The sequence below is a fragment of the Meleagris gallopavo genome, chromosome 1 (genome assembly GCF_905368555.1).
Source record: "Meleagris gallopavo chromosome 1, MGAL_WU_HG_1.1, whole genome shotgun sequence".
In the NCBI taxonomy this organism is placed as follows: Eukaryota; Metazoa; Chordata; class Aves; order Galliformes; family Phasianidae; genus Meleagris; species Meleagris gallopavo.
Genome location: NC_139404.1, coordinates 4,908,886 through 4,933,860, shown reverse-complemented (window position 1 = coordinate 4,933,860; position 24,975 = coordinate 4,908,886).

The following is a 24,975-nucleotide window of genomic DNA, read 5'->3' as shown; positions in this document are numbered from 1 at the left end:
ATCTGAGACTACTTCTCACAATAAACTGCAAAAATGATTAATTACTGACACTTTAAAAAAAGACTTTACATTCAACCTTGTAGGGACTGCTGGATGGAGTATTGAGATCAGAACCTCATCTGAGGTCATTTCTCCTAATTCTAAAAAAAAATTCTGAATTATTTTAGACCTTTCTGTTGCAGAATTTAGGTTATATCACATTCTTAAACTTCTTCTCAAAAGCATCATTATTTTGATTACAGAGTTTTAGTTCCGAGTTGTGAGTTTACAATTTCATATAATCAATATCAGAAAATAACCAGCTATAGCTCTCTTTATCAAAAAGTTGTTGAAGTTACAGTATTAGTAATGTCTTTATAACTGTACATTAGTATTACCTCTGATTCTAATGGTTCTGACCCAGTTAACATGAAGAAATTACAAATTATCAAAGGTCTCAAAAGAAAAATGAAGCCGAAATGTTAAAGTGAATTTTGGTACAGACACTTTGCAATATCGATAAATCTTGAATTGGAGCACTCTACTAACACTGGTTCAGATATGAAAATATGTGCACCTTAGCTAGTTAGTATAAGTGATAGATAGAGAACACACTTTATCTTCTCTGCAATTTTTAACATAGTCATTAGTTCACAATTTCCTTTTTATGTATCTAAGGTCCTAATCCTTAAATGCGGAATGCCACCAGTGAAAGGAATCAAGTGAAATGCATTAAGTGCTATTCCAATTATGTGCTGTGTATGAGCATATTCATAATAAAGGGAGTGTACAAGGTTGTGAAAGACAGATACACAGATACACAGAGAAAAAGTGGATTCTCATTTGCAGAATTCCTCAGATAGGTACATTTTCTTAGTTCTCCTCCATATATTCAGATATCTGTTTTCAAGGGGGAAAAAAAAGCCTAGGAAATTGCTTCCTTTGAGAGTTTAACTCTCAAAATACATCCACTGAGTTGAAATTTGCTAAGGGGTTCATGTGTTGCTGTGGGCACAGTGAAGACTTACGAGTCCTCATATCCCTATGAAATCAGTCCTGAAAGGTCACATCTGTAAATCTTTCAACACAGTTTGCTCATGTATAGCAAGCAGAAACCAAGAAGAGTTTTATGCCACATAGCTGGAGCAACTAGCTCCAGCTTTCAATCCTGCAGTGAGAGTTGTGGAAATTCCTGCAGAGGCTTTTCTCTCATATCACTTGGATCTGCCCATATTTTCTTCCTCTCACTGACAGTTCTGGACATTGTTTTTTTATTCTCCTAGTCAGAGCTCTAGGAAAAAGATGTTGCACGACATGGATGCCATCATATCTGTCATGCTTCCCAACCCCAAATCACAGAATCTCTTCATCAGTCAAACAGGAAGCAGCCTTAGGAGATCTCCAGTTCAATCTCCTGTTTCCAAAGTTTCTCTGAGCCTTATCCATTTTCTGAAAGTCTCAGATAATGGAGATCTCACAGCCTTTGCAGTCTAACCATTCTAGTGATTAACTGCTTCTATGATAAAGATTTCAGTCCTGACATTGAAATTACCCTTCTTTCAATGTGACTATTATGTCTTGTCTTTCTTTTCTGCACTGCTGACAATGGATTGGCTCCATCTTTCCAAAATCCTTCTTTAGGTAGTGGAAAATATCTACTTATCCTTCCTTTCTAAAGAAGTCCAGTTTGCTTATCCTTTTCCTCTCTTCTTCCTCAACTGCTGTGCAAGAACCTGCATGTCAAAGTACATGACAGAAGTGCATAACTATCAAAACACATCACATTACAGAGGCTTGTCTGACCATGTGCTAAGCAGCCATGTGGTGCACCTGGCCTTGTGGCACAGGAAAAAAATTATATTTATCATGCTGCACCTGGGGAGCATCCTTTCTAATGATGATTTTCCCAGTGCACCATCCCACTGTGTTGTTACACCCACTCTTGCAGCCAGGTGCCAAGCAGAGCTCATTACCAGGCTACACATCAGATTGAAACTGTTTCTTGTAGAGGGAAGAAGATCACTTCTACACAAATGTCAGGTAGGTACACTGAGCCTATGAGACTGGACAGGTTTCCTTTAGAAGCCTTTCTATTGCATAGGTCACTCTGAAAGTAATTCCTCCTATTTATTTCCATGGAAATGTAAACAGATACAAAGAACACAATAACACTATTTGATAGAAAAAATTCTCACCTATAAAACACTATTTTTCAACATACTCTCTGCCATTAACTATGAATTTTCACCACCAATGAACAACAAAAGCTTGTATACCATGCTTACAAAAATCTGTACCAGCAGAGGTGACTCACTGTCACTGTCACCACTGTTGAAATGCACAACCTACCACCTCACTGTGCTCACGTCCACTGTTTCATCTCCTTAAACATTCAGCAAGCATCAGTGAATGTCAGTTTTTTCCACACAGAGGAATTCAATAACACACCTTTTCTTCATATGCATTTCTATGTCAGATGCCATTCTGTCAGACTACCCTTCTGCTCCCATCGATCACAGGGCAACAAACTGTAATGGGATATTTGTGGGAAGGTTCAGCCTCTACTGCCATACCACCAATATCTGCTTCTGATGTCCTGGGCCACCATCATAATAAAAGAGCTTTTGGAGCAGCCCTAATACTTTGTATAAATCAGATTAATTTGTGTTCTAGTCCTATTCTACACCAGAATCTGGTGTATTACTTTGGCCCATTCTGGCACAGTCATCAACCTTTCATGATTTTCTGTTTAAAATGAATGAACAAAATGTAGTTAGTATGAAATTGTTCAGAAATGTTCAAAGAAATAAATATAACCCTTGTACTCCAAGTTCCTGGTAGTATAACTGGTTAGCTAATCCTTTTTCCTCATTCCTCATGATCAGGTCATGAGAAAATACAATACACAAGCGCACAAAATCACTGTCCTCTAAATGCAACACTTGTAAATATAGTGAAACTACGTGATGCTAAAGAGGAGTGCAGGTGTAGACATGCAAGTGTTAGGCAGCTAAGTCTGAGTTGATCGCTTTGAGGTTCCTCTAATCTCAACAGAAGGAGAAGCAAGTAAGAAGTGATTCAGCTCTTTGAAAAATAGGCATCTGAGATGGGACAGATAATTTCCCTTTTGAGAGAGCCTCTTCCTTTCCACTCTGAGAACCTGAAATGATTAAAACAAGTACAGAGACTGACTTTTTGATATTGAAAGTATTTGTGAGATTCTCCTCATATGAAAACATTCTCTGTATCATGAGGAAATTCAAGAATTCTTGAGTCAGAAGAATTGATTTCTGTGCATCATCAGAGACACAGCTTTGACTGTGACTGATCAGACTGATCAAAGGACTTACAGAAACTTTGCTTCTTGTTGCGTGTCTTTAAGCCATATTTACTTTCCAAGAAAACTTCCATACTTTTCAAAAGAAGCCCATCTGTTATTTGGCTATAGCAAGAAATAAATCTCTTCAGAAAAATAATAATATAGGAAGTGTTTGAAGAAAATTGTAAAATAGTTCTTGTATACATAAACCCAAGTTTTCAGCAACTTGCTGAGAAGCCTGCTCCTTTCTTCTTGCAGCTAGAAATAGAAAGATATTTTAAAAAGTAGTAATTGCCCACCAAGTTCTGGCAAGATGCTGAGATCAGCTCTGAAATTTCCAAAAACTCAGAAAACCATAGAGTATTCCAATCTAGAAGTGACCATGGGGATCATTGAGTCCAGCTCCAGGCTCCACACAGGACCAGAAAAAAAACTAAACCTTCTGTCTGAGAGCATTATCCAAATATTCCTTGAGCTCCAGTATTCTAGGGCTGTGATCACTGCCTTCGAGTCTATTCCATGCCCACCGCCTTTTGGTGCAGAACCTTCCCATGACACCCATTTGTCCCTCCCTGATGCATCTCCATCCCTTTCACTTGATTCTGTCACTGTCACCAGAGAGACAAGATCTGCTCCAGCCCTTCCTCTTCCCTCATGGGGAAGCTGTAGGGCACTACAAGGCTTCCTTTGGTCAGTTATGTGGATAACCTTGTCATAAAAGGAGATTAAGTTCATTAAACAGGACCTTCCCCTTGAATGCAGATCTTCAGATTGTCTTCAGTAACCCCCAGAATAATCTTCTCTGTAATTTTGTCATGAACTGAAATGAGACTGACAGGCCAATTACCAGGGTCCTCTTTATCATGCTTCTTGAAAACAGGGTCAACATTTGCCAACTTCGAGTCGACTAGGAACTCTCCACATTTCCAAAACCACTGAAAAATAATCGGGAAAGGTCTTGCAATGGCATAAGCTAGCTCTCTTAGTATCCTGGAGTGACTCCCATTGGGCCCCATAGACTTCTCTTGAAACTTGAAGGCCTGAATCCCTGAGCCTTTTGAGGTTCATTATTCACTTAACGTTTTAGAAGTGACTCTATCCTAATCACCAATCCTTGGACTTAGTAGCCCAGAATCTCCTTGAAAAACATTGTTAACGTCATAGGATCATGGATCAGAAGAGAAATGAAACTTCAAAAGGAGCAGGGTCACCCCTCACTAAGCTCAGATCTTTGCAAAGCAAGCTCATAAATCAAGAGGTGACTAATTTTATTTTTTTTTTTAATTCTTTCTTTTTTACAGTGTATAAACTCCGGTATAAGCAGAAGCCTAGTTTATTTTATGGTTATGATGATAGCTGTGAAGAATGCTGCTAAGTGATATGGATGAGACAGTGGCACACCTGTAAACTCCAGAACTGAAAAAGAGAAATATTTGCATCTGTCATTCCAGGAAGAAAAAATACCACGTCCTCCTTCCATAACACACCCTAAATGGAGCCTTGCTGTCCCAAATAAAAAAAAAAAAATAACATACAAAGTATACCTTGTCAATCTTATTCTCAATCATTATGTAGACCCTGGTATGTGGAAGTTTTATAGAGCAATTACATCCATTGTGACTTTGTAATTAGAGTATTAGGAGGTCACAGACAGAAACTTTGCCAACTCTATTGATTTTTAAGGCAAGCCTGAACAGGATATAGATTTGCACTGGACTTGCAAATATTCAATATGTACAGACAAAATGCAGTCTGTTCAGGAGACAAACATTGATAAGTAATGTCCATGGTAGAAGAGGTCCAAATTCTGATTTCTACTAATCTTTCAACATGAATGTGCATAATCTGTGTGGAAAAATAATGTTTTTGAGGAAATTAGTAGTTAGGGAAACATACTAGAGACTAGAGGAAAAGGAAAAACACATCTCTTTATTTATTTGTTTGTTTGTTTGTTTATTTTTAATGAACTTTAATAACTTATAAATGAAAATCAAACTCACTAACTAGCCTGGCTTAGATTGACAGGGTTCTTACTTCTAACACTCTGCCACAGAAAGGGTTGCCACCCATCAGATCAGTCTGATCAGGGCTCCATCCAACCTGACTTTGAGCATCTCCAGGGATGGAGCATCCACAGCTTCTCTGGGAATCCTATTCCAGTGCCTCAGCACCCTCTAAGTAAAGAATATCTTCCAAATAGTTAACCTAAATCTCTCTTATTTTAGTTTAAATCCATTCCTCCTTGTGCTAACACTATCAGACTGTGTAAAATGTCTGTCTCTTTTCCATCTATCACAGAATCAAAGCATCACAGGATTTGGAAGGGACCTCAAGAAATCATGGAGTCTAACCCTTAAAGCAGGTACGCCAGAGTAGGTCACACAGATAGGCATCCAGATGGATCTTGACTATCTCCACAGGAGGAGACTCCACAACTTCTCTGGGCAACTTGTTCCAGTTCTGTCACCCTTATATTAAATAAGTTATTCTGCATGTTAGTGTGGAATTTTCTGTGTTCAAGTTTTAGGCCATTACTCCTTGTCCTATTGCTACACACCACTGAGAAGAGCCCGATTTGTCTCCCACCTCCCTTTAGATATTTACAAATATTTATCAGATCCTCTCTCAGTCTTTTCCCCAGTTTGAACAGACCCAGATTACTCTGCCTTTCCTCATGTGGGAGATGTTCCAGAACCTTAAACATCTTTGTGGCCTTCCTCTGGACTCCTTGTAGAGATGTCTGTCTTTTTTTCAACTGGGGAGCCCAGAACTGGACACGATAGTCTAAATGTTACCTCACCAGGGCAGAGTAGAAGGAGAGGATCACCTCACTTGACCTGCTAGCCATGCTCTTTCAATGCACCCCTGGATACCGTTGGCCTTCTTGGCCACAGGGGCACACTGCTCACTCATGGCCAGCCTGTTGTCTACCAGGACACCAAAGTTCTTCTCTGCAGAGCTCCTCTCCTGCTCCTCTCTTGCAGGTCATCCCCCAACCTGCATGTGATTATTCCTCCCCAGGTGCAAGACTCCACACTGCACATCAGGTTCCTTCTTGCCCAACTCTCCAGTCTGTCCAGGTTTTGTTGAATGGTAGCAAAGCCTTCAGTGTTAGTCACTCTTCCCATCAGCAAACTTGCTGAGAGTGGACTCAATCCCTTCATCCAAGTCATTGTTGAAGATGTTGAACAAGATTAGATCCAGCATTGACCACTAGTTATAGTTCCTTCTGTTGTATCAACTGCACCACTCATCCTGGTGTCATCAGCAAACCTGCTAAGGCTGTACTCAATTCCTCTCTCCAGGTCATTGATTATGATGTTGAAGAGTATCAGTCCCCTAGGGTCACCACTCATCATCAGCCTTAACCTGGACATAGAGCCATTGACCATAACATTCTGGCCACAACTATCCAAATAGTTCTTTATCCACTGAATAGCTTAGCTGTCAAATCCATACATTTTTAATTTAGAATTAAGAATGTGGTGTGGGACCATGTCAAAGGCCTTGCACAAGTCCAAGTAGGTGATATTAGTTGCCCTTCTTTTGTCAACAACCACCATCACTTCATCATATAAAGCCATCAGATTTGTCAGGAATGATCTTGCCTTAGTCAAGCTCTGCTGGCTGTGTCAGATCACCTCCTCTTCTCACATGTGCCTTAACACCTCTTCCAGGAGAATCGTTTCTGTGATCATCCCAGGTACAGACATAAGGCTCACCGGCCTATTGTTCCCTGGGTCTTCCTTTCTCCATTTCTTAAAAATGGGAGTGATGTTTCCCTCCCTCTTTGCAGTCCCTGGGGACAGCCATGACTTCTCAAATATAAGGCAGAGTGGCTTGACAACCACATCAACCAGCTCCTTCAGGATCTTGAAATGTTAAAATATTTTACAAAATCATCTGGAGATGCACAAAGCTTTCCACTCATTCTGATATGATACATCTTTGATTTATTTCAAGCCTGATAAGGTTTTTATATGTCTTTAATACGTTTGCAGAAACTCTGTAGGGAACAAAGAAAAGTGATTTGAAAAAAACATCTCCACAGAAAATATTGAAATGTAAAGAGTAGACACATTTCTTTTTCTTTTTTTCTTAATTGAATAAACGATCTGTAGGTGGCACCACTAAACGTTTTGCCATAAATGGCTTCTTTTTCACTGAAAATAGCATATTCAGATGTTTGGTTTTTTTTAAAAAAAAAAGTCACACGATTTTTGAGAAACCTTCAGTGGGCACTGGAAAAAAATTCCATACTCAATTTGATTCTGAAAAATCTGGAAAAGAATAACGCACCAGTGATATTTAAATCAATCTTCCTTTAGTTTCCTTTTGGTTTCCTACTCTGGAACATGCATATTCTAGATGGATCTGCCTAGAATCTGACCCCAAATGTCCTACAGAGATGATTTTTTGTGTTGTTTGAAAAAGAGAAATGCTTTCAAGGAAGAGAAATATCAAAAAAATATATAAATTAAGTTTTCAGTGGACAAGACTCATTTGCACTAGGATTACTGAGCATTGTGCTGCGTAACATAATGGGAGCATTAAATAAGGGTGAGTGTAATTAATACATAACATTAGTAAGAGTCAATTTTCATTCTCTTCTTGAGGCCAACTGGCATTATCATTATTTTATTTTTTAATTTCCTGGTGATATCACTTTCTTTACTAGCCTTCTCATATAACTGAGATAAGCTGTTGCACATTTTGATTTGAAAGGAAGAGGAATGGTAATTAAGTAATTTGAAAATGAAAAGAGCTTAATCAAGGGGGAGCTTATTCAGTACAAAACTGTGCAGAACCTCTATCTACCTTTGAGAAATACCATCCAAAATCTATCCTGTTAAAAAACTGGCAACCCAATCCTTGTCTCGTCTGTTTAAAGCCTCCACTGGTATCTATGACATAAGACCTAAAAATATTATTTCTTCAAATGGGTGATTGTTATTTTTTTATGCATATTTTTGACCTGGGAATTCGAAAAGAGATCAAGGCAGTTTGAAATCCAAGGTGTGAATTTGGTCTATCTGGGCACCTAGGCATACCAGGTTGCATAATAAGTTTGTCACATTAGTGACACTGAGTTCACACCCTGGGCACACTAGTTTTGAAGACTGCACAATTTTTCTTCCACCCTGTGACAGAGCTTGCTCTGTGCTAGCCTAGTCTGTGAATAGCCATGAGCTCAGTTTGGAGTAAGAAGGGTCATAAAAGAAGAAACTGGTGCTGTGCAGTCGCAATGTGTGAATCATTTCTAGAGCTTCATGCTCAAATGAAATGTTACAGAAAGCTCTTTTCTTCGCCTCAGCCAATGCCATAACTTTCATCCATTATCTGAGAATATTTTAGTCATATTCTTTACTAAAAAAGCTGATGCTGGAACTCATATCCACACGTGATAAATTTGTACAGATCTACAAGAACTGACCATTTACTACAGGGATCAAGCTACTACATTTCTTCACAAGCCAATGGAATTTCCAACAGAGAATAGCAAAAGAAACCAGATACAGGTAGAGCTTGCTTTTCTTCTTGTGCTATTTGCTTTTATTTCCTTGGACAGGAGTAACGCACACCCAAAAAAATGCATGGGAAGAAAACATTAAAAATATATCAGTCTGACTTTGTACTAATTATGCAATTCTATTAAAGCATTATAATACAGAAGTCTTCAACAATTCTTCGCAAAGCTATAGTTACCACCAGTCAAAAGAAAGAGGGTAAACTGTATTCTCATTCTATCACCAAGAGTTTCTCATCCCATAGCTTATGCTCTAAATTATGAAACAAGAAATAAGACTAGTATGTGGACAAAAACTCAAGTTTCCTTTTACTTGAATAACATGGCAGTCAGGACATAGACACATACAGTTATAGGATCCCCCTGGCATGAACTCTGCTCTGCACAACAGAAAAACACATTACTTTGTTGCAGCTCTCAAAAAACCCGCTAACTAGTGATTAGGCTGTGCCTATGGAACAAAAGATGATGGAAGTTTGAAGACTCCTTGCATAAAAACAGACTGACATTTGGTATATCCGCATTCTAGACAAATGATCCTATGTATATTATGCCTAGATAAGGGAGAAAAGAGGCAGGTCTTGTGTTTCCTTTCCAACTAATATACATGTGTATGTGCATATAGTAAGATACAGATTGTCATGGCCATTTTTCTATACAGATTATGGTAATGATTAAATGAGCATGAATACGGACATCTGAAAATGATAACAAGTAGGGGAAATTCCATCCTATTCTGTATCTCTATCTATTCTGTGAACATTACTCTGTTATCTACAATATGCAAGCCTTTTGAGTAGGTGCTATTAATTTAATATGCATTTATTCTTTCTGATTCTTTCTTTAATTTTAAATTAAGTGAAGTTAGTGATCAAAGAAAGGCCAGAATAATAGCCCTGTAGGTTGATTTTTTTTTCTCTTTTTGTCCACAGGAAACAAGATGAAGTGGCAGCATCTGTTTTTATGGGCAAATTCTGCAATACGTACCTAGATGACAAGGTGGCTTGCAGTTACAGTGAGGTACACAGGAGTCACCCAGACAAACAGTTACCAAGTAGAGCAAGGTAGAGTAGTTTGAGCTCTAGGCATTCATATTTATCTTTTGTACTTCAACAGTTGCTAAAAGCCACAAGTTTATTGCTCTAAGCCATTAAAGTCAGAACAGAAAGATGATCCTTGCCCCAAAGAATTTGCATTAATATGTTGTTTGATTCTATGTAACTTAATCTCATCAGGAGTGAAAGATGTTTGCTCACACACCCAAACTCTCAACAGAATATTTAACAATGTTCTGTAAGAATCATATCCCAGACTAGAAACATCCATGAGCTACTAAATTCTTTATTATTCAGCTGAGAACAAAGTAATGTCTATTACAGAATTGTTATCTAAACAATACTCAGGAACAAATGAGCCTAAGATTTTAACATAAAATTTCTTAGAAGCTACTACGAAAACATTTTTCAAGTAGATCTCTAAGAAGGCATAAAAGATCTTCACCTAGCCAAAGGGTCTGTGCATCAGAAAGAAAGATAGAGTATACTTCTTGTTTATTTGTTTGTTTGCTTGCTCGTTTCTAGTTAATTTCATTGCTTCTTTCTTCAAAAGTTGCCTTGCATCCATAGACAATTCCATCCAATTATCTGATAGGCTGTAAGATGTCCAACCTCAGGAGACAGCTCCAGATTGAATAATCATTTTGAACATAGATGCCTCACTGGGGAAAGTACTTAAGCCCTGGTCTGAGGAAATTAGATGGGAGTTTAAAAAATTTCTTGAAAATTCGTCCCACTTAATCTAGGGGCTTCTTGGCTAGCCCTTCACCAGGCAATTCATGACAATAAATATGAAACCCTAAGGTCTGTACTCTCCATTCTGGAATGGCTGAGGAGGACAAATGCTAACTTTAAAATCTAGAAACCAGAAAAGGCGTTTTTTCCTCTTTTTCTTAGAAATGCCATGGAATATATTGAAAACTTTGTATGTTTTTCCTTGACATTTTGAATTGTAAAATGTGTACGTACAAACCACGTCCCAGAACAAATTTTTCCTCTTTCTGGGGTGGACTGTGGGAGTTGCTCATTTCACTGGTACACTATAGGATAAGATGGGAGCCACAGATTACTTTAATATTCACTGCCACTGGGAAGATGATCAAGGCAAGTACAAATTTAGGCACGAGTTTCCATTTCTGGAAAGCATTATTACTATTTGGAAAACTTTGTGGCATACACAGGGTGTAAAGTTAAACATCAGGTCCTAGTAACAGTGGAAATTATCCCCTATATCAACAATAAGAGTAATTACTTACCAGGAGAGTCATCTCACCTAAATTTAGTTATCTACAAGTCTAAGCTAATCTAAGCTAACCACCTAGACTCTCTCTGTAATCAACAGACAGAAATAGACATTGAGAGAGAGATTCATTGCATCCCAAGATAAATGCTCTGCGATAGGTAGACTGAATCACCTTCTAGTGTTGCCTATCTCTCTTTATTGATTGAGGAAGGAACATTGATAATTAGCCATGACTAGACACCTAATTTTTAGATATCCAGGCACCTAAATTTTAGCTAGATGAATCAGAGCTTAGTGATTACCACTAGGTAAACTTCCTCCTGCCCTCATTCATCAGTGAGAGGATGTCTGAAGCCTGAAATAAAAGGCTTGGATTCTTTCCAAATGATTTTTGTGTTTGTTTGTTTGTTTGTTTTTGCTTCTCATTTAGATTTTTTGTATTATTATTATTCTGAGTACTGCATTGCCTCATTATGAGGATATTTTGGTAGGGGCTTCACTTAGACAGTTTGTTACTCTATGGAAATTGCTATTTTTATAAAAATACCTGAAACAATGTGCTTTCAGAAAGGGAAATGACGGCACATGATGGATACGTATATAAAATGCTATAATAGTATAATCAGTGTTTTATTTGCTTGTCTCCTAAATCTGGTATAATTTTATGGATCGCTTCTATTTCCTACTGGATTTTTAAAATTACATCTTTTAAGAAGATCAGTGCCTACAAATAAATCCAGCTTCATTTTATTGCAGTGCAGATATAATTATAATTTATAAATTACAACCTAATAAAAGATCAGAGATCAGGGATCAAACTTTTCAAGACACATCATCTGTTTTTTTCCCCCCAGTAGAGACAGCAAATTATGTTTTTTCTGGTTCTATTCATGTGGTTCATCTGCTTAGGAAATTTTACTAGACCTCCTGCTTTGGTCGTCTAACAATAAGATTCTTCCTATGTCAACAAGTGAAGCTTAGAGGAATTCTGATACGCTTATATGCAATGTGAAAAAGATAGGCAGGAAAGGCATTCTTATTTATTTAAGCACATACTTAGTACAAGATTGAAGTTATTTGCTTACATGTCGCCCTTAATATGGATAGACTTAAAGGCATTTCCCTGTATTTTCCTGACTGGGAAACACATTCTCAGATGTGCAGTAAATTTTCACTGTTGCTTATTTGATGTTACGTATATTAACATTAGACATGTTAATATACACAAATGGAGATAGATCCTTTTAAATAATGTTTGTAGAATGCGATGGGAGCAAAAGAATAGAACAGCAAACTGAATAAAAAATCATACCTTTGGGATGAAATTTTCATGTTGATTTTTGCTCACGTTTCAGGTGTGAAAGAAGTGTTGTTACTTTGGATCCTGGCACATTTCCTCTCATCCTCTCAGTCTATATTTAGTTAAATATTTGGGTAGGGCAATGTATATTTTTCAGAATCAAGCTTCTCTAAGCTTCACTCGATAGCACCGAAAGAAAGACAGGCCTAAACTGACTCTGTCCAGGATTTGTGATAGGAAGTGAGATTTCTTTCTTAAAGGAAATTGGGATGAATAAAGAGAGGTAGGGTTTGTGCTGAGATGGCAGCTCAGCTGCCTTCACAAGGAGTAAGGAGTCAAGTAAAGATTTTACCAACAGCCAAAATCCTCAAAATCATATAACCCATTGCAGTACCTGTAAATGTGGCTATCGAAATTCTAGGGCCAAGTCGCAAAGAAAGTGAGACATTAAAGGAAGACCACATTAAAAAATTATCACAGATCTTCAGGTGATAGTTTTTGTTTTATTGCCTGTGAGAACAACAATGAAACTAAACTGTGAAATAATTATGATAAATCAAGCTGAAGTCTGCAACAAACAGGTGGGTATTATTTTTCTGTTTCTGAAAGGTCTGACAACTTCTTTTCCACAGGTTAAAAGCTGTGGTTTTGTGGCTAAGGTACTGAATTAAGACTAGGCAGTTCTGGATTCTGTTCACAGCTTTCCTTTGGTGTGCAGCTGGGAAAGGCTTTCACATCTCAAGTCTGCAGCAGTACTTAGGTAGGTGCATATCTGGAACCAACTAAAATGAATCTCCCTTAGGTCATCAGTTAGTGAAGTTAATAGAGAACATCTACATCTGCAGGACCAAAACTGAATTTCTCTCTGTCCCACTTCCAAACGTGGAAATTTACGTATAAACTACTGCCATCTTTTTCTGTCTTTATTTGCCCTGTGCATTCAAATAAAACCTTTGAAACATCCCCTTGGTTCTGCTCTGCTTCATTTGAAATACGGTGTTCAGTATTGAGGAAAGCAGTTTAAAAACAGAGTTGAGACAAGAGAGCATCCAGAAAAACAGCAAAAATGTGGCAGACCACTGAGGAGAAGATAGCAAAACTGTGGCTTTCTTAGGGCAGAGAAGAAATATGGTATCAGTCATATGCAATGTAAAAAAAGGTAGCTAAAAGAGTTAATGTGTTCCCCTTGTGCACTTGTGGGAAGGAAAAGTGTGTTGCAATAGAGCACCCTCTCAATGTTCTCTCCAGCGCTATTATTTGTATAAATTTTGTTGGATATAGGATGTTTTCATAGCAAATCCTATGCTTCAAATACATCTCCATTGCTCCTGCAATACGGCAAAACTGGGCGTAAACAAACATCTTTGGGTTGTGGTTGCTTTTGGCCAGAGTTTATAAGAAGTCAGCCATCAAAGAGTAAGAATGCTTACAAGTTCTGAGTTGAGAAAGTGCAGCAGTGGGCTTTTGGGAGGATTTCACAACACTGATTTCTTGGTTTGCAGCAAAATACATTTACAAGAGCATCTGCTGGTGTGAGTCTCTTAAATGTGGCATATACTCCATGTTACAGCTTCATCATCATGTATAATTGGCAATAAACCTATTTAGAATTCAAGATGCATAAAACTGAAAGTCTTTGAAGGGAATAGCTGCTGAGATTATATTTATTGTGCTTTCCCACAATATTTTTCTATGCATAATGTGATAAACCTCCAAGGTGGTTGTAGGCAAAGCTAAAATATTCAGAAGTATGCAGTTATTATGAATTTAGACAGGTTGTAAGACATTTTGATATCAAACTCTTAATGAATGGCAGTAAACATATTCTACATTACTATATTAAAATGCCTATTAAAACATACACATCCACAGAATGATCACTGTATGTGTTTACTTGTTAGTAAAAAGCCCATGAAGAAAACAGCATGGAAATAAATATTCTTTTCCTGCACTACTATGATAAGAATTAAGGCATGCATTTAAGGTTCATATTATTTTCAGTTTGTTCACAGCACGTCCAGATAGACAGATATTCAAAGAAGCATTCCCAGTGAATTCCAATATGCCACCACTCACGGTAAATCAAGTTGTGGAAATGATAACTACAATTGCATGATGGTTTTTGAGATTCCTGAAAACCTGCTCCTTCCAACAAACAGAAAACAGCCAAACAAACCAACCAGAAAAACAAATATACAACAAGTACTTTGACTAATTTTATACATTTCAAACAAATTTATCTATTTTTTCTATTTTTATAATTTTTTATTAGCAAAAAATTTAAAATAAACATTGTCAGATTAAACCAGAAGAGCAGGATATTTCTTTTCTTTTGAATATTCTGAAGTGTATATTGACAGTTTGGGAATAAATATATGTTTATGAGTTGAAAACCCAGGAAAATTTATTCTGTCCTAGTACAAATTTTTTTCTTCACAAATTCCCATTTAATTCTAGTAACAAACGTAAAGCCAAGACTAGCAGTAAGAAAAGAGCTTTGTACTGCACAAGAGGTAAAGCCTTGGCCCCACAGTAACTGGGGCTTTTGTTCCCATTCCTTTTAACAAAGCAACTGTCTTCCCTTGACGTATCAGTTTTGAAGTTTTCAAGGGAAGTCAGATTGTTTGGATGGGGAAACTGAGTCCTGACAAGCTGAATTAACTTTAGGAGAGGTTTGCAAAATGGGTAACTGGATCGCTCTCTTTTCCCTTAACCAGTAACTCCGTGGAGATGACCAGCACTATGGTGAAAGAATAATGCTTTACATCCTGATGGATTTTTCTATTTTTCTTTGCCACAATTACACAATAGCACATTCCTACCTTCCTGTTGGAAGTATTTTCTTATTCAGAAATGAATTTTTGGATAATGTACAACAGCAACATAGCCTACAAAATTCATATTTATACAGCACTGCTGTTGCTATATGAACTGTTTGTACAAATAAGTAACGTACCCCACAGTGTAATATCTTTCACTTCCCTAATGTACTTTTTGACATATGATGAGAAATTGCAACCCTTAATCCCCAAGCCTAGGTTAAAATCACTGAGCAATGTACCATCCAAATGAAAGACTGTCATTGTTCTTGCTGGAAACAAACACACTTATTTTCATGCCTGGCAATAATATTGTTTTAAATATTTTTTTAAAACTGTGAAAAAATTATGCAAGCTGAATCAAATGTTGGAATATACCTTTAGATATTGTATTAATAGGCTTGAAAGAGCATGCATATTAAAAAAAAAAAAAAAACAACACCACACACACACAAAAAAAACCTTTATAAGGAACTGTTTTTCCTAAGTAAATTCTACATGACATATCTTTGTTTACACTATTATAGTCTTATAATACCCCATTAGAGCTTCCAGTATCACTGATTAATGCATTGTGGGATAGCAGATGGACAAAGATAAGAGGATGAGCAGAGAGAAGATGGGAAATAGAGAATTAACGTTAAACTAGAATATTTCTTTGTGTCCTGGGAATGACAAAAAAGAGCAAACTCTTCCCAGTGCCCACACCAGCTACATGTTTCCCCTCTTCTTTCCACCCTTTCCCTTCCCCCCTCTTTCCAGCCCCATTGCTCAACGGAGAAAGTAACAGAGATATTTGAGATTATAAAGGGTTTTGGATGAGTGAACCTGGAGTGAGTAAAGCTCTTAGAAAAGAATTTAAAGGATCGCAGTGGCATGAAGTCATGTTATATAAACATATTCTGAATGGTACCATCATACACCCAACCCTGGCGCCACAATTGCATTAAGTGAAATTTTATACAGAAATTGTGAAAGTGCACCAGGATTGGTTGATTATCTGCTCTTTCTGTTTCCTTTCAGATGGAAAGAAAGAAGCCAAGGTGCTGGAGAAGAATGTGAACAGTGTCAAGAGTTTCCCAATCTAATCTAAGCAAGAGGTTTTCTTTACCTTTTTTTTTTTTTCTTTTTTTTTTTTTTTTCCATTTTTCTTTTTTTTTTTTTTCATTTTTTACAACTTTCTTTTTCTGGTTTGGTTTCTTCCACAGAGTTCAAAGCTGTCACTCCAGTCAGAAATGAACACCTGGAACTGACTGTCACTGAGATTTAAAATTTTCAAACATCAGGAGAGAAGAAATTGGAATAAGGCCATGGTGTAAAAGCTATATGATAACTTCCTGAAATGTCTAATAAATATTTTCTCCAAGTAACTTGACAGTTTTGAAGTCTGGGGGGGGAGGAGAAGGGGGGCTACAATACTATTCAGGGATTGTTTATTCTTGGCACAATAAGTTCATTAAAATGAGGTTCTGATTAAAATGAAAAGGTATGGCTCATTTGCAATATTATTTTAGGCCTTGAATTCTGCAATCTGCCTGCAAGGGTCTCCCTGCATGATCAGGGCTATGCTTGTTAAGTAGTAAAGCATTGTTGCAAGTAAAGCCAACTTTTCTGCTTTTAATGTTGTCTGATCTCTTTCACAGAGCTAGCCCAGGTCTGTTGACCTCCAGGGCAAACTGCAAAACTTCTCTGATGCCTGGACTACGGATGAGTATATGGTTTCTGTTTGAAGGGGGAAGGGAGATGGGAAAATGGATAATGTAGGGCATAGGATAGGTTTGTTTGGACGTTATCTTTCTCAGCAGTGCTCTTACTTGTCCCTGGTACTACCACTCAATGGATATCCCTTCATTAATTTGCATTACTGACAGCCACTGCGCAAGCAGTGAGACAAGAGACAGTCACTATCCAATCACATGTGAACTATATTGAATCATATCAAGTAAAGAATGCAATTCTAAGGCCCAAGTAATTTAAAATATGTAATACATTATATTTCTAGTCCCTAAGTTATGTGAAACTCTGAATTAAACCCTTATTTTTTCACTTTCTCCACACACACACACATACAGGCAGACACAAAAATATTATTTTTGATTATTTATCCTTTTTTTTTTTCCATCAACTCTGATTACATAAATTAACATATCTTCTTGTCTGACTGAGGAATTTAATACTGTGACAGAGCAGGCCCCAGAAAACAGAAAAACTCAACAGGGAGCATCTGTGTCAGAGTTAGCGTCAAGAGAATTTTTCCAAAACCCTTACACAGATGGAGCCTGGGAAATCCCTTCACTGAAATCACATACAAAGCATTATATATAAACAGAGCAGTAATGAGTTCTTCCTATGTAGGAACTTAAAACTCCACCAGCCATGTCAAATAACGTCTGTTTTTACTACAAAATGAGCAAAAACATTGCAAAAATTCCATGTAAATCCTATTATTTCACTGGCTACGCTGACACTGAAACAACTAGCAGAGAATCTCTTACTTTTCTTTAGACAACTCTGGGTCATGCTGGCAGCACAGCACGTTTCAGATCTCTGGAGGATGCCCCACTGTTTATAGCCTCACTAAACAATATCTGCTGTTGGCAGGGCAGCACGGCAGCTCCCTGTGGGAAGAGGGGAAGCTATCAGATTGAGCCAGTTTTCATTTGTTCTGCTGTAGCTGCTGGCCCCTTGTTTCCTCTGAGCCAGAGGAAGCTAAGGTATTAAACTGTTATTAAATCGTTTAACATTACTCCTATTTCTTTTTTGCCTCCCAACCTGAAGAACTCAGATATCAACTTTAACTTAGGCTGTAAGTAAATGCTGGGGTGCAGAAGGGGACCAGGTCTCCAGAAACAAGGACTATCACACACCATAAGCAGCAGTTGTCAAAATATTAATGAAAGTGTGAGAATATCCAAATAGTCATTGAGTTAAAACATACCCACAGCAACAAAGTTATAGAAACATTCCTACTCTCTTCCACATCTGTGGGTACCTGAACAGAGTTCTGAGTGAGGATGCCATGAAAAACATCCTTGTCTCATTATCACTTAGAGGATGGGAATTCCATGGGATACTATGAGATATAAACTGAATAAGAGGCAAGCCAAGCCATTTCAGATTTGTTTACTTGCATTTTATGCTTCCATGGCTCCTCTGCTACTCAGCTTCATTCTCCTAGCTGCCACCACATACTCACTCCAAGGCTGGGCAAAGTTGCAGGCTATCTTAGGGCTGCTGGGAATTGCATTTGCTACAATTTGCCTACAAGAAGTCAGTATTTTGACCTGTCTCGAGGCATCTTTCTGGTTTTTGGTCGTTCTTATTTTTCCCAATGAGATTGAGTGGATAATCTTCAGAACTTGCAGAGATCATCCCTCTACTCAGAAGTGAGCAGCTTGCACAGTAGTCTGTCTTCTTCCCCTTTTGGGTAGGAAAAGGTCAGTTGGGAATAAGACAGAACACTCCAAGAAATGGACAGACACTGAGTGCCTTCCAAATACTCAATGACAGTAATTCTACTAAGTTACTGCATTACTCCCCTCCTGAATAGAAAGTAGATGTCATTCCATTTATATTGAAGTCAGCACATTAAGCATGATCTGGGAACATTCACAGAATAAAGGCTATTGAAGAAGAGTAGAATGTAGGATAGGATTCAGTTCAAGCATAAGATATCTACAGAAAAGTTTCTATATGAGGTGCCTGTATGTGTATAAGAAATCTAATGTGCCATTATAGTCAGAAGAAATATAGGGTTCAGATGCTTCAACACTGGCATTTACTGTCTTTGAGAAGCCTTAGGGTAGTGAGGCACAAACTGAGCGTCCTGAGCATGCCTTTTGTCCTGCTAGGTATGACTTATTCCTTGCAGTACTGACTTAACAGATGAGACAAGGACATGGAAGACAAGAGCCTTTCTGTAAGAACAGCTGGAGGCCAGGTTGCATTGCCCTGAGGCAACTTTAAGTGGCACTAGGTACCTGTTATGGGAAACAGAATCAGGCTCTTAGTGTGATCATCATTTATATCACCAACGTACAGTTACCTGTATCAAAACACTTAAACAAAGGAATCTCAAACTCAGAGTGAATTGCAGTCCTAATTCTTCAGGGCGGTTGGACTAGATGATCTTGTAGGTCCTTTCCAACCTTGTGATTCTATGATTCTGTGATTCATCCACCTGTTTCATGAGTTCAGTCCTAAGGGCCCATATCAAGAAGGCAATGCTCTGGAATGGCAAGGGAAACTTTCATTTCAAAATGCGAGGTGTCTCTAGAGGTTACAGTTTTACAAGTAAATTCAACCATACCAGGCTCACAGACATAGTCACACTACATGGCTCACAAGAAAGACAAACACATGTGGCTCTGCACACCACAACATTGATAAAATGCCACTGCTTAGTAGGCCAAGTAGCATTTTCTCCAACAATTACTAAGCATGATCTGGGACTCAGCACAGGCTAGGAAGTAGAACCAACGAGCAATTTTGAAGCAACTAGATTATTCAGAACTCATAGAACATGGATGTCAGCCATGCCATGCTCATTAGCCTCTAAGCCAAAGAATGATCCTATAATACGTGCTCCTGTAGCTCTGAACTATGTAAGATATGGTTGAGGGTCAGCTACATGGGTTTTATTGGGATTTCCATTTTGAGTTAGGTTCCAAAATCCCATTTTATTTCTTTGCAGCCCGCAGTCCTTAACTAGAGCTGGAAAATAGATCAGGTTTTGATAGGTTAAAATTAAATTTCCAACTGAACTAGTTAATTTCAGGGAACATCACTTAAAATGACATTATGCCACACAACATTTCTGTGAATTTCTGTGATCTGGACTCCCTTGTAGTAAGTGTGCCGAGAGGCATAGAGACCTCAGATCCCATTGGAGCTGTCAGGGTTCCTTTGGTCATCTGCAGTACAGTTTATACATAGATTTGAGTATGGGTCTGATACTCGAACCTCTAGTCAGAATTGAAAATTCCTTCTGAGGTTGCAGAGGCAGTCATTCCTCCTCCAAGTGAATTTGCAAGGGAAGTTACAGCTCTGCCCTTCTCTTCATGGAATCTCATGCACAAACACTAATTATGAGACAGGAAAGAGCAAAGTTCCCCTCCTGAGTGTAGTTTAGCTCACCTGCTCAGCCTCCATAAAATATGCATCCTCTTACATAAATTTCCTGAAAATATTTGTATGTTTTCTTTATACAAAACACCCCCTCTCAGTCCATACTTGTGTTCCAGTCTTGCTGGTGTGGGTCTTTCCTTCCATCACAGTGCAGATATTTGGCAAAACAAGATCATGCGCGGGAGCTTTATTATGACCCAACGACTAAAACTGAAAATTCTGTCAGTGGGATGTTTTTCTGATGGAAAGTGAGGCACCAGCTGCCTCTCAGGGGCAAAACCTTTCCCTGAACCACTACTTCTGTACTTGTATTATGTGGTTCTTCTTCATATATCTCTCTTAATTTTCATTTACATCAAGATTGTTTTGTTAGAGTTGTCTCACATAGAGAAGAGGAAGGAAAGAATGAATAGACTATTGACTGTTCTAGCTTCATATATAATGCATATGGCACTTTTAGCTGCAGAAAATATTATCTTTATAGCAGAATATATTTAAGAGGTCAGAGCATTCAGTTTGTTTTGGCAGTGGAGAGGATTCAAAATGACTAGCCATGTCTAAGTGTTGTAAGAGTCAAGACACTTGGATTCTGTTTTCATCTCTTTCTGCTTTATCTTAGGAAGTCATAGGGCTTTTTTTGTGCTTGTATATGTTATATAACCACTTCCAGAACTGCAGCAAGCTTTTCCTTCACTCAGAGCAGCATATTTTCCTCCAAAGTAGCGCATTTTGATGCCTCTCTTCTAGTTTAATGGGAGAAAAGATAGAGGGAGTATTTACCTGCCTCATGGTGAAGCCACTTTGTTTCAAGACTCTTAGCTCCTTCTTCCAGCTTCCCTACCAGCACTTCAGACTCTTATAGCTGCCTTTGATATAGCAGGGCTGCCTTTTTCTCTTCTCCTGCTAGCTTCAGATTTAGGGTTCATTCAGAAGTGAAGAATGATAGAGAAGGTTCCATGCTTAGTTTGTAAAGGGGTTACTCCTGCCAGTAGGAAAAGGTGAAGCATTCCAGTGAAGCAAAGGGAAGGAGGAGAGACTGGCATAACACTGTGTACTCAGACCCTTCTGCATCTCAGGACATAATGGTGCTTGCTTGCTTAAATTCACCCAGATTCTTTGAAATCTTCAAATGAAAGATAAGGTGATAGCATTGTTCTGGGTCTGCATGAGTACAAAGAACCAGGATTCTCTTCACAAAAGCTGAGTAGGTTTGTTGAAATTTTCTGTTTCACTAGGAATTTCTGCATTCCATAGAGTAGAAACTATTTCATTATAGTGTGCTTAGAGATGTCGAGCTAAACATCTCCCCAGGAGAACGCTCCTCAAAAACATTACTGTTTATACTGCATACACAAATATATTTGAACAAAGGCAGATAGATGCGAGAGAAAAACAGCACTTTCCTGCTTCTTTCACGTACACTGTTGTGAAAGCACTAAATGAGAGAAAAAGAAAGCAACTTTCAGAAGTCCAATTGAGACTGGAGTCATACCATGATAAGTAGAGGCAGTCCCTGAATGACAAAGCAGTGCCTGATCTAGCTCAGAACCTAACAAGAGCATAATTGTGCAGGAGGGGAACTAAGCCAGGGGTTTTCAGTATTACAAGTCGTATGATCCACTGGAGAGTATTTTGGTCTTTCTGAAAATCAAATTTGTGTAACCCGAACTCCTGCTTAAGCACTTAAACCACAGGACTACAGCTGTTACTATGGACAGAAAGACTTAAAGTTCAGCTGGTCTAGAAAATTTATTACTCTTCATTTCTCTTATAGGTTGAAATACAACAAGTGTGTTTATTGCCACTACGCTTCTTGAATTCACAGAAGGTACAAACTTTCAGTCAAAAACTTATGGCGTAGCTACACAGAAATGAAGGATAAATTTGCTGGATCTACTCACCTGATATGCAGGATATGCAATTTAGCAGTTTTGTGTACATCTTCGGTAGCTTGATGATCTTCAACAGGGTGCTCACTTTCTTTCAACCATTTCAACTTAGATGTAGGTGCCCTCTATTCCTACACAAGAACTTTGGTACTGACAAAGGAAGGACACAGAAGCACATGGCGAGAGCCATTTAAGCTCCTATTTCAAGAAAACATTTCCCATACCATTTTGCACAAAGTGGTGTTTTCCAGTGACAAAAGCAGAAAGCTCTTCAGAAGTTTCTTCATGAGCTGGAGATAAAAGTAATCCCTGCTAGGGATGGTTTAGCAGTATGCATATATGGGGGAGGAATTTCAGAGGAAGGGAAATACCCCTCCACCCCATCCTGACTTTTTGATACTACTTTGTAGTTCTGCCCACTTTTGAAGTAGCTTAAAAGAAATGGAAGTAGTTGGAATGTTTTTACACAATAAATACTTCCTTTTGTATAATTAAAATTATTGTGGTTGGCTCCTAAAGTGAGAGGTTCATAAATTTGTTTCCAGTAGCAATCAGAATAGTTAATATTCATCCTATCAAACTGAGTTAACTCGTGTTCATTTTGGGCCCCATCCAGATCTCACTGATGTCAGAGGAAATAAACTATTGATTTAAATGGTCTTTGGAGTAGACTCTACAAGCTGAAGAGAACAGATAACCTGATTATTTCTGTAAAAAAGGAAAGGGACAGACAGTGAAAATAAAAAGGGTGAGATTCAAAATAAAATAATAACAAAAACAGAGACAGAGGGACACCATGACAAAGGTGCAGTTTTGGTTTACTTTGTACGACCCAGAATTGTGACAGAAATAAATAAATATTCTAAGACTTCTGGAGGATGACCACATCAAATGTTAGAAATCAGGAGGCATAATATGATGAGGACAATTTGCCTTTCATATCTTGTACTGTAGGATTAGTGTACCTTTCTATGAATTAATACTTCTCTATCAATGCAGAAAAAGCATTACATGAGGTGGCATGATTTACATGTTTTGGACAGAACTGTGATATTGAGTGTCAAAGATGTCCATTTAAAAAGACAGATTAAAAAACACTATGATGCAAGTATCCTGAATGGTGCACAAACTTAGGGAACATTTATAAATCATCCGACATGTTGGGTGGTTCCAGTCTGGCTGGATGAGCTATTGAAAACTACAAGTACCTCTGAAATGAGTTCAGTACACAGCAGGTTTCCCATGGGAACAGGCATCCGCAATGCAAATTCTGCACCAGAGCCCTCAAGCATGATTGCCAGATCCCAGCACTACAGTCATGAATAAATCCCCTTTTCATCCCCCCTTAAAACAATGAAACCATAAGAAATAAAAAATTCCTGATTCTTTTTAATTGTGTCATGGTTTAAGGTGATAGTAATAGCATTAGATCTGCAAAATCTCTTATTTCCAGCTAAGGATGTAAAAAATGGCTTTATTGATAGTTTAAAACCATCACTGGGATACTCACTTTCCTACAGATCTCAAGTTTCCCATAGATATCCATTTTCTGTAGATCCTATATAGATCTATATTATATATATATATTCCTATAGATTTCCACTTTCCTTATCCTCCTGCTTCGCTCGTCTGCATCTCCTGTGTCCCATTTCCATATCCTTTATTTGATTTCTTTCCTCCAGCCCTTATTGCGCACGTTTTCCGTGACATCCTGGAGGTGAACATCTATCCTACAGTGAAATCAATATTAAAATGCTTATTGAATTCAAGTGGGGAAAGTTTGTGTCGTTAACAATTGGCTTCACTTTCTACTCTGCAACTTTTTTTCTAACATTAAATCATTCTGTGAGTTTCCCTGCTCTGGAAAACCTCACCAGCATTAACACTCATGGATTTCATGTGATCAGGATGCCACAGTCCCCCTGCATAGTCCCCCTGTACCCAAACATGTATGTTTTATGTTTGAGTTATATGTCATGATCTCATTCTCATCACAGTTACAGCCACAGTGGCATTATATAATACCATACACCTGACATTGGGTATTAATTCTTACACATCACTCTGTATTTGTTTTAGTGTGGGTCTTTTTTTTCATATTTTCAAGGTGCAATTTCAGTCAAGTCATGATTTACAAACTGTCTTTCTTTTCTACAGAATTTTAAATCTATGTGAAGCACCATGCCATTTAAATAATAGCTTTGGTATCACAAAGTATCGATTCAAATCTCCTAGACCAAAGAGCTGATGTAAAAGTTCAGTATTCCAAAACCTTCCTTCAGTCTGCAAAATATCTGTTAGGTGATCAGATAAATCAATTGATTTTTACATGCCTTGCAATCTCCAGTTCTGAAGTGAGGTAACGTTTATATTTGGAGAGCAAAATAAGATTAATTCTTCTATTGACAAATTATTCTGGAGACTTCTGTTAATGTAAAGTTTTACTAAAACTTTCCAATAAAACAGCTCTAGCAGAAAAGCAATACAAAGATATGAAAATAAGAGAAGACTAGAAGGGATCTAACCCCAACTGACAATTGAAAATATAAGATTTCCTGGTTGTGAGATTAATTCCTTAATCCCTGTTCACTGATCCATGACAAAGAACAAGAGTGTGGAAAAGAAAAATTATAGCTTTTAGTTCTGTATACATTTTTAAGACAACAGTTTCTTAGTTGTATGTGTGCATAGTGAAAGCAACTTCCTTTTCTACTAAG